The sequence below is a fragment of the Electrophorus electricus genome, chromosome 8, assembly GCF_041902795.1.
Source record: "Electrophorus electricus isolate QZ-2024a chromosome 8, ASM4190279v1, whole genome shotgun sequence".
Lineage (NCBI taxonomy): Eukaryota > Metazoa > Chordata > Actinopteri > Gymnotiformes > Gymnotidae > Electrophorus > Electrophorus electricus.
In genome coordinates, this window is record NC_137504.1 from 4,592,091 (window position 1) to 4,603,760 (window position 11,670).

The 11,670-nt window shown below is 46.8% G+C and overlaps 1 long non-coding RNA gene across 1 annotated transcript; it reads right to left on the reverse strand.

The window, feature by feature from the left end:
• Nucleotides 1-10,010: 10,010 nt before the first annotated feature.
• LOC145658943 (uncharacterized) lies at nt 10,011-11,302 on the reverse strand. The gene is made up of 3 exons (XR_014124838.1): nt 11,150-11,302; nt 10,858-10,890; nt 10,011-10,220 (listed from the first exon to the last, which is right to left on the reverse strand). It is a non-coding gene; the product is annotated as an uncharacterized LOC145658943 (long non-coding RNA).
• Between the last annotated feature and the right edge of the window lie 368 nt (nt 11,303-11,670).

Genomic DNA, 11,670 nt, shown 5'->3' on the forward strand with positions numbered 1-11,670 from the left:
ATGTCATCTCCACAGTCATCGAATGTCTGTATCACATTAATAAAAAAGAGGAACATTATACAGTAACAGATGGTGAGAGTACATCAGTGGCTCAGGAGCTATTTATTAAATGCGTTATTAATTATTTTCAACATGATGAGCTTTGCGACTCCTTCTGGCCTGGGTTAAGGCAGGAGCGTGCCATGTGCTCTTAGCACCGCCATAAAGCCTGCCAGCGCTGGAAGCCCTGCTGCTGTCGTCCACTCGCGCTCTCACGGAGCAGCCACTGCAATTAAAAAGGACCAAAAATACTGGTATAAAAAATACAGGTTCCCAGACTCGCTGGGAGGTTGCACGTTCAAGGATGCTGTGAATTTTATGATTCACTGTTGCACTTTATTCGAAAATCAGCTACATATACTGTGTAGATGTATGGCTATGCTGTTTATGCTGTTTGAAGATTTCAATTGCTTGATCATGGGGAACACCTGAAATACCAGCTCAGTGGTTCAGGTCCTTGCCTTGTCAGCTGAAGGTTGCTGGTTCAAGCCCCACCACTGCCAAGATGCCACTGTTGGACCTCTGAGCAAGGCCCTTAACCCTCAATTGCTCAAGTTGTACTCAGTCATAATTGTAAGTCACTTTGGATAAAAGCATCGCCTAAATGCTATAAATGTACTGTCTGCATTCACTCTATAGTTAAGCTAACAATCTGTGATGGAATCCTAACTACCCAGGTGCAGCCTACTGGAAGATGACTCACCTTTCACCCCAAGCTTCCCCACAGCTACTCTACCCAAGGGCCCACAGCATGTGTGCACTTCCAACTGGAGGGGGCTCCTTCCTCACCAGGCACAAGCAGACCACCACCTGCCATTGTTCTTACCTCTCCCCACTGCAGGTGGCTGAGGACAGGGGTGTCATGACTCCAAACACCCCCGCCTGGGCTTGCGCTCTGGCTCTCCCACTGCAAACTCTATCTCCCACAAACACCTTGTGCTATATCACCACTCTCCCTCTGTGATTTATAAGGGCTGGTTGTTCTTGCCTTTCAGGCATCTCTGCTTGGGCATGGACCCGGCTGGCCGTAGGACAAATAAAGCCGTGCCGCCTTTTTTATTTGATGAAAATGAGGTGGGGGGATTACGCCCCTTAAACGAACACAGCACAGGAGTCTATTGTCTGCAGCACCAGCGAGGAGAGTGATCGGGCTTCCAGAATTAAACCAGCAGGAAATGGTGCCAGTGTACCATGCTAATGGCTTTTAATAAACTGCCTACACTAGCATCGCAAATAACGTTTAGTTTGCTTTTAATACATGGATTTTATTACTCCTCCATAAGTGCAGACGCAGGAAGGGCGCTATTCTGCAGTCCCATCCCTCCACAAACCTAGGCCACTTTAAAGTAATTATACCACATAAATAAATAAATAACAATGCTACTAGGATGAATGAATAGATGAATAAATATAAGATTGCACAATGTTCTTTACAAATGGTATGCTGGCATCGTCCTGTCATCGTGGTCCAGATTTATTAATGAATTCAGTGAGGAAGAAATGCCACCATTTGATATGTTTATTGTGTTTGACAGAAAGTGTCTGAAACGTGTTGCTATTGACAGCAAAAGTGGTGTGCGGCGCAGTGAAAGGAATTGTGCGGAATAAGTGGGCATCAGTAAAGATGTCACATTTTCTATAGCCGCAATTTCCCACACCCCTCCCCCCATAAATGGATCGCTCCACTCAACTCTTGCCTTGTTTAGTGTTTGTTATATCTAAATAGACTCCTCCAATGCAGGTGTAGGCAGCTACTGGGCAGTACAAAACCAGACAGTGGGGTCTGCCATTAAAACCCTCTGACAACAAATCTGTATAATGATTCCTCATGGAGCTCCAACTCTATGGCCATTAGTAGACACTACTACTACAGACACTGGACCACCCAGCTATGGTCAGTAGTAATCGAGCTCAGCGCTGCAGGTCCGGTGGGAAACCGGTACTTTCAGTGTGAACATTAGGCCTGGACTGAGGTTGAACCCCTCTGGGGAGGTCTGGACTTGCAGATCATTAGCTGGCTGACCCAACGCCAGAACAGCACTGGAAGAGAGGAGGGGAGACAGGCGGGGGGCGCAGGGCGCGCTCCGGAGGCCCCCGCCTCCATGCTTTAAGCCGTAGACGTAGCGGCCCTTTAGCTGCCGAGGCAACGGGGCGGTGCCTGGGGCCAGCGCGCTAAAGCCTTTCTCTCTGCAGCAGAAGCGCATTCATTCTCTAGTCGCAGCGCTTTCACCTGGGCTGGTCCGGTTTGCGCTTTCATGTAAACACTGCTTGTGAAATATTCATGAATGACCAAAGGTTGCTTCTCAGCTTGGCCTGCAGAGCATGCTAAGCTTAGCAACTAAATACAATTAGCGGTTTCACTTGGGGAGACACAAGGCGATTCAATGGATCTCTTTGATAGTTTGGCCCAGAGTTTGGCTCTTAAGGGCATCAAAAAGCTCTCTCCCCTTTCTTTCTTTCTTTCTTTATTTTGTATTTAATGCGAGTCTTCAGCGCGCTAATGTGCTGCTGGGAGGAAGCACTCCCGCCCCACCGCACAATCCCGCTCAGCCAAAGCCGGCCTCTATGATCAGCCAACATGTGTGCCATTCCACTTGCCCCAGGGCCTGCACTCATTTGTTTTATGCATAAAATCCAGCATCTGTTTATGGATATATTATGTTGCTCTTACAGTTTATAGCAACCTATTCCTTTTTAATCATACGGAAAACTTGCTCATATCTGAAATAATAACGCATTGTTCACCTTTCTGGCCATTTAGCCTTGCACTGAAGTAGGCAAAGAAGCGATGGATGCAGAGGCGATGAGGTCGTCTAACGCATTTTTTTTAGAGATTGGCATAGAGCCAGACTCTCAGATGTGACAGTGCTGAGTCTCCAGCAAGAAGGCAGCGTCTGTTCTCCTCCTATCGCCAGGTGAGGCGCGCTGCACACGTAGACAAAGTCACCAAACACATTGGGGCCAGGAAGTTCTCCAGCCCACAGCTTAGTGCGGTCTGAACACACACACGCACACACACACACACACACACACACCCCAGCCAGGGCTCACAGAGAGTCCTGCAGGCGGAGATTAATCTCACAGCAAACACGCAGTATACTGGATATGCAGTGACATAGTGCCAGCCTTAATAAGCGCACTGTGAATATAGCCTGTTGGATTCCAGATGTACGTGAAAACAGCATATGTGAAATGTCAACGCATTTGAATTTCCGGCTTCAGTGTGTAGCACCGGTGGTTTCAAAGCAGCTGTCATCTTGATACAGTAGCTCTTCAGTACAGAACTCCCTGGCGACTTCTCCTCTCCAGACAGAAAGAAAGGACAAATGAGAGGGAAGAAAAAATAGGTATCTCAGTAGTAAGGAAAAAAAAATACACCGACTGAAGGCTCTGAGTGAAGATGGTGCTGCTCATAAAAGAGAAACAGTGACACAGATGGTAGACAGTGACTGAGAGAGTGGGGGGGGGGATGAAGACCAGTGAGGAAGAGCGGAGGAAGAAGAAAGAGAAGAGAAGAGAAGAGAAGAGAAGAGAAGATGGACAGAAAGGGCTCGAGGGAAGGACAGAGAAGGCTAAAGGGTGGAAGAAAGTCATACAAAGTGAGACGGTGAGAGAGAGAGAGAGAGAGAGAGAGAGAGAGAGAGAGAGATGACGAGAGCTGCAGGGCCCAGTGAGGCAGAGCTCTGGCTGGAACACAGTCGTTCCTTGTCAGACCGCCCGATGCCCCTTTCTTCTGCTTCACAGGTAATTAAATGGATTTCCTGTCTTGTACTCGGCGAGAGAACATGACCCAGCACTCTGTGAGAGTGCGTCAAAAGACACCCGAGGGCCGACTCCCTGTGCCATCCGCATCCCTGTGTCCGAGCAGGGCCCTACGCAAACCGGAGCTGTGCTGAGAATCAGAGGACAGGAGTCTGGGTCTCGGTACCAGGCTGCTAACCCGAGGCCTGCCTGGCCCTGGCGGGGGAGCGGGAATGGGGCAGAGGCTGCCGTGTGCCTGCCCGGCATGTGCGCCTAGTTGAGCTTCTGGACCTGAATGTAAAATGCACTGTGAACGTACAGTTTAGCCCTGTGTACTGACAATCGGCGGAAAAAAATGTAAATGTCCACAAAATCCCTGTAAAAGAAGAAAGAGAGAGAGTGTCAAATGGGGTGGATGGTACGCATGGGTCAGATAAGGCTGCGTGTATACGAACACCTGTGAATATTCGTTTTGAGCAAGCGTCTTTTTTAAAGAATAAAGTACCTTAGCTTTCCAAGACACTTTTTTAAAAAAAATTTTTTTTATCATGGCAGGCAACATGCTAAAGATTGGCACCCATTTTATTACTTGTGCCCATGTTATTACAAAAACATGAACAAGATAAAACTTTCACACTTAAACATTCTTTCAAAGCTCAACACCTCCACAGACAGCCATTTTGGTTTTAACTAGAAGTCACATTCAGAGTCCTCACAGCCTTCGAGCGGTTCTACACACTCTGTGTTCACAAATTTCTGCCAGAATATAACAGACCCCATAGAACGACTGCCAGGAGCTCCTACGATTACAATGCCGGAGGTGCTGCGTGCAATTTCACAGCACTAACAAGCTTACCATCAAGCAGGAATCTCAATCACTGCTCAGGTTCCTGGATTCATTAAGGGCTGGCACCAGACGAGAGCCGCTATATTAAAGGAAGTGCTTCGCGCCGCCTGATTGGCCCACGTTAGGGAGGGGGTTGCTGTTGCCAGATTGTGGGTAAATAGACATGGGAGGTGGCCATCGCACACTCCTAGAATTTCTATGGGGTGAACAAAGCGCATGCAAATGAGGACCTTGACCCGAATCAAATCCCCGACCCTTTTGTTAATTGCAAATTACAGACCCCGGCACCTCAATCAGTGGCCTTTTAGTGCAAGATTCCAGACTCATTCTTCGCGCACATCGGGGGGAGAGAAAAGGAGAGGAGCAGCTTGCCACCGAGCACCGCATGTGTTGCTGGCGATGGCTGTGATTAGAGAGGCGCCCGGCCCTGGACGCCTCTCCGAAGGGGGGAGCGGGGCTTTTGATACGGCCGCGGCCCCGAGCGCTGGAAATTGGGGGATTACAGGGCCGTGGATCTTGATGTCCGGAGCTGTGGGGGCTGTCGTCTTCTCTGCAGAGTGGTCTCACCAACAGCACTTTGCCCACGTCGTCCGTGCTCACTTGCTGCGTTAGGAGCACTGGGGGGGGGCTTCCCAGCTATAAATATTACATGACAAGTGGGGAAGCATCAGTTTGTTAAATGCAAATCGCCCTGACGTTCCTTGTGTCTCCATCATTGTTTTGTCAAGTGCCCCTGGGTTTAGACGGGGAAAATGAGCCTGCATTTAGGTCGCCTTCCCCATCTTTTTCATCCCCCTGCTGTTTCTCCCAGAGTCTTTATGAATGATTTAAGCATATTCCTACTCTTCCACCTGTTCTATTCTCTTTCACTTTAAAAGGGATGGTCTTTAAATGATTCTGTTTTGTGGCATTGCATAATGAAGCCTTTTCCACGGAGACGCACAGACTCTATATGTGCATATGGCGCACGTTACCTGAAGCAGTCATAGCACACGTGCGCTCATAGGCGCACATGCGCAGACATTCACACGCTTGCACGCAAGCACACATGCAGAGACGTGCACGAGAACTCCTTGAGAATCTTGAGGCAGCAGATCTGTGAATGAAGCGATATTGTAACTTTAACCTACATAGCACTTTCCCTCTGCAAGTTCAGCCGATGAATTATTCTCTCAAGTAAATCCTGTTTGGGGGATAATCCTTTCCTCATCGTGTGGACAGACACTTTCTGTAATGAAATGGCCTGAGGGTGTCCCTGCCTCCTGCCCCACAGTCTTTACCCTGCACTGCCCCCATCAGGAGAAGGCGCTGATCCTCACACACACACACACACACACACACACACACACACACACACACACATACACACACACACACACACACACACACACACACACACACACACACACACACACACACACACACACACACACACACACAAGCCTTCCCTTGTGATGAGAACTGATGGCTTTAGAACTGCTATCACATCTGGGCACCAATCAATTTCCTAAAACAGAGTGGACAACAGACAGCAGACAGTGGGGACGAATCCAAGTTGCTCTTCCAACTGATAAGCATCATTTAAAAAAAAAAAAAAATTCAGATACTTTTGCCATTTTATATTTAACTCCACATGACATGCATTGACATTAACCCATTTTGCAGTATAAGAATAACACATCACACCAGGAGTTTCCTCAGCAGTGCTGGTAGCAGTGGAAGAAGGAACATTTTGGCATTGGAAGGGTGACACCATACATATGCCTGAGGCTAGCACACTTATCACTGCCTTCGTGTGGACTGCGATGACCATGGGGGAGCTGATCTGAGATCTGCTGGTGTGATAAAAGGATATTGGCTGCTGTGTGGACCAAAACATCATCTTGGCTACGGCTCCCCCACAGGCCTGAAAGCTCCGTTTGAGCTTAATGTGTTCGAAAATGCTTCCCTCTCACCTCTATGCTTCCTGCCACACTCGGTCTACTCTGTGCTTTGCACTCTCATGCTCTAGTTTAAACATGCCGGCCCAGTCATAATTTCAAGCATGCTAATTTGCAGCTTTAGCTGCAGGCGACATTATCACTAATCTAGCAATAGCACCATGGAATCATCGAGAGAGTCTTTTGTGCGGTACATCAAGGGCCAACACACCCATTCTTCCGTGCTCACGCTTCCTTCCTGCTCTGTCTCGTAATGATATTTCTTTGCTCTGCATATCATTTACTGTGTACAGAAATCTCACGAGTGCCACGAGAGCTCGGTAGCAATTTCAGTCTGGCTGATCATGGGTGTATAAATGTCACAGGCAATAATCTGCTGCCAGAACCAGGTGTCTGGTTAGCGAGCCCGACTCCGCCAAATCCCCCTCCGAGCTTAGCGCATATGCCCCGTGGACTCCCATTTCTCTGGGTGAGAGCACCGGAGGTTGCTTGGAGGCGCGGGAGTGACATCTGCACTGGTGGAGGAGGACTAGCGAGGACAGAGAGAGAGAAAGAAAAGAACATGCGTCAAGATGTCCGTAAGAAATGCTAAGAAAGCGCGGTCGAGGGGTCATGTGGGGCTGTGCTACCTGCCAGCAAAGTCTCTCCTGGTGCCTCATGACTCACTCCCCCCCCTATTCGCACGTGCCTGTTTGCTGTGATGGCTGCAAGCCACTTCTCAGATCCCCAGCACGCTTCTCCTCAACCAGGAGAACATCACTCAGGCGCTGAGCTCCGCGCCGCATTAGCACCGTACTACTGATGTGGACATTGACTGGCCCTCGCCCTCGGCTGGGATCAAGTGGTGGCTCTGTAATCTGGCTCTCGGCATATCAGTTCTGTACTGTAGCTCCCTGCACACCTTGTGGGCAAAGTGTGTTGACTGACAGGTGATGCTGCTCCTGCAGTCCATGTGCTCATCAAAACTGTGGAATGGCAAGAGCATGCACACACATACGCACACACACACACACACACACACACACACACACACACACACACACACACACTCCACTCTCTGAAGTTTGTTGGATCATCCCGTAAAATTTCTCTTTTCCTCACCAAAGCAACCTTGAGTGCCTTGGTGGTGTATAATGCTGATGGCTGTTAAATGTGTACCACTGAACTTGGGTTGTCCTCGGGCCAGGACCCTGAGTGTCGGTGATGACCCACTACCGGGTAATTGCAAATGCGGCCATGGCAATGACACATCTGCGGCAGCGATGATTACCGCAGGCACAGTGATGACGCTCCCTAGCCCATAGAAAGCACGTCGTTCGTCCCATCCCCGCACTCCGCTCCGTATGGGACTCGGGGAAGTCGGCCCAGACGTGCTCTTTTGTCTCCGATTAAACTCTGCCAGCACGCGTCGGCGTCAGACACAATGCCAGAGCTCTTTGATCACCTCGGGATTATTAGGAATACCAATTTGGCTGAGATCCCTCCACATTTGACCTGCGCTCATACCCACTCTTAATTAGCACCTGGCACTGGTGGTGATGACGATCCGTCTGTTGATACTGTAGCACGAATGACGCCAGTGAAGCCCCCCCGCTACCGCACAGGGCTGCGTGGAGAACGCTAACCTTCAGTACTCTGCTATGGATTATATATAATTGGCATCATCAGTAAAATAGCTCACCTTACAAGTAACAGATTGGTAAGTGGAGAAGCAGATGAAGCAAGCACCTCATGTTTTCGGTTATTAGTGACCAAAGCTGGCTATGTCCTGCAACCTTACTGCTGTTAATAGCCATAAGGCTGATTGAAATGAGGGCAAGTTGTGACGACACCCCCACCTGACCCCCCCACACCATGGCAACAGCCCCCATCGAGCAGCAGAGGCGTTTGTTTACGTTTTTGCGTTTGGTACACATACTTGTCTGTTTTGGTTCTGTGCTACATCCCAGTCAGGTGGTGTGTGCTGTGCCTCATTGAATGCACCACCTGTGTGTTATTATGTTCTTAAGCTGTCCCCTTTATAAGCCCTTTGTGTTTGTCGGTCATCAATGTTACACTGGCTTTCTTTTGTTCTCCTCGGTGCACTTTTATGTTCATTTTTGTACGTTTCATTAAACTCTTAAGCTGGAGACTCATACCTGATTCCTCCTGTTTTTTTCCTGCCCATTCTACACCCATCACACAAGGCTTTGATAAAAAAAAAACAAAAAAAAAAAAACACCCACAAAAAGTATTATGTAAAGTATTATAGAAACCTAGCGAGTAATGTAAGAAATAATTGTTTGTGTGTTATTGTAATTAAATCAGAGTTCCTATGGTCAGGATTAGATCCAGATTTGAACGTGTTATCCTTCCCAATGAGGTCAATTAAACACCTTTTTTACATTGTATTCTTCAAGAGAGAGAGACTTCAAGAGCGTGTTACTTATTTATCTCTGTTTGTGATTATAGCCTACACACTCCACTGCAAAACATAACTAAAGCTGAACATCCAAGCATATCATGCTGCCATGTGTGTGTATATGCTGTATATGCTGTAGAATACACTCATCTGTTCTTCTCTGGGCAAACTGCTTTGGATACTAGAGTGATTTATATGAACGCTAATGACCTCCTCATCAGTACAGCTTATGTTATGAACTCTCTGATATATGACACTACAGAATGGAAGAGACACACTAGACAGGGGCATCTGGCCAACACACACAATTACAGTCTACCTTATGTTTACTTTTTCTAATGCTAAACGTGGCGATGTTTTGAATAACCGTCGACAATCTGTGTTGTTTGGGTCTGAATCTAAAACTACAGCTCATCTGTCACACTCACCATAGTTTTAACATCATTCTCACACGGACTCACTGTTCATGCACAGCGGACTGTCTGTTGCTGCTTTGTTACAGATCTGCGCTGACGTGGGACATGAGGAGCCAGCCCTCTGCGTCACCGACAGGAGAACTCTGGACAGGAAGACGCACAAGGGCAGAGTGAGGAAAGGGAGATGCCAGGCCAGCGATGGGCACCATCACCTGGGTATGATCCGGTGGACGGGGAGCACAGCGCGGAGGCTCGTTAAGCGTGTTTACACCCTCCTGCCGTGGGGAGAGGACGTCGGATGGGGTGCAGCGCTAAGTGCGGATGGGGGGTTGTGGATAAAGAAATCCATTCGCTGTGCTCTGGTGAGAGTAACGTTTAGGAAGCTGCCAATTCAATAAGCTGGGGATTTAAGAGCAGAAGCTGAGAAGCCAGCATTTTAAAAGGTCAAACGAGTACTGTTTAATGGTTACCTTATTAGTGTTATTTTTGTGAACTCTCCATTTTGTATGCTGGGAGCACGCTCATGTAATGTAACATATGACTGTCAATATGAAACATAATGAGAAGTTACACTAGCAGTGTTTAATAGACTGAAGACTTTAGGAGGACTTTGAATTTGAGTGTGGAGGTCTAGAAGAGAAAGACATTCACACAGAATGGAAGTAGAATGGAATAATGAATACCATACATTCACTAATATTTCTCGATGGAGTTCAGCTCACAAAAAAAAAAAAAAATCAGTGATGGAAAATGCTGATGTCAGAGGTTTTAGTGTAGTTTCTGTGTGCAAGGCAAACGTTAACATTTGCTTTGCTTTAATTAATTTGGTTTTGAGTCTGCAATAATACCAAAATATTAACACACACACACACACACACACGCACACACACACACACACACACACACACACACACATACATGCACACAGAGAGAGAGAGAGAGAGAGAGAGAGAGAGAGAGAAAGAGAGAGAGAGAGTTAAACATAAAATAAAAAGTGCTAATAAATGTACTGTTAATAAAAGTAGAGTTAATAAAACATCCTCAAAAAGGCATCAATTCTCTGTCATTCCCAAGCCTGTATTAAAATAACGTGGAAAAAATGTGAAAAGGGGTCTTAAGCACACATTTTTAATTATTATCCCAGAAAAAAGAAAGGCACACGACGTGCTGGAAACTGCAGCTCTGCGAAGCGAGAGCAGTCCCTGATTGTGTAACCTCCCCATTGATTTCAGTCCACATCAATGATTTAATTAATTAGTTTTATCTATTAATATTTATGCACTGGAAAAAAAAAAAAGATTCATTAATGAAATGTCAGAATTGAACATGCTGATATTTTTCTTTAGATTTAATCATGATGAGATAACGTTTTGACAGCTATTCTTTAAAAAGTCAGACAGCAAGTCCACTGAAGAAGAACCTGAATATGAATGTTGTAATTAACATAGCGGTCCAGGAGGCCTAGACACTTACCATTGGCTGTAGTGCAGGGCTCTCTTTCCCTCTCTACCAAGACAGAAGCAAATGATCAAGGACAGCTGCCTCAGGGAAGACTGTCAAGCATGTCAAGGATTCCTATATGCTCAGACTCACGTCAGAGAAAACTGTAGTTTCAATAATATATGTATTATATTTATTTAGTTATGATAGTTAAGGCCATTGGCACGGATGCTCGCCCATTTCTGGGTCTGTGGGACGGGCATCAGAGGCACCTGGAAAGGTTTGGACAAATGGGTTAGTTACAGTAATGCAATAGTTCACTCACAGAATAAAAGCATGGCATCAGCTTTAAAGTCCAGGCCTGGTTTTGTGGGCTTCCATACAGTGTAGTGAGGTTAGTTTGTAGTGAGGAGTAGGGTTGAGGCTCCATGAGGATGAAGTTCCATGAGGTTGAGGTTCCATGAGGTTACTAGGGTTGGTAACAGTTCTGCCTGCAGTGTGATACACAAAAAGTGCATGCTGATGACTTCTCCCCCACGTGATCCTGTCTGTATTGCTTAGCACAGCAAAGACCTGACTTGAACCCCTCCACTGCCCCACTGCTCAAAAAAAGCCCCCAAAACTAAATATGATTAAATATCACTAAATGTTAGTATTAAATATAACTATAAATAAAGCCAAAGCAGGCATTAGCAAAATGCTGTGTGTTGTGTGATTATAAGCCAAGTTTGCATATAAAAGGTCCTTAAGACTGACTCTGAGGAAATAAGGCTACGTGGAAGGAGCTGAATCTACAAAGCCAGAGAGAGATGGAGTTGAGAAGAGGCTCTTGAGTTGAGAGACGGA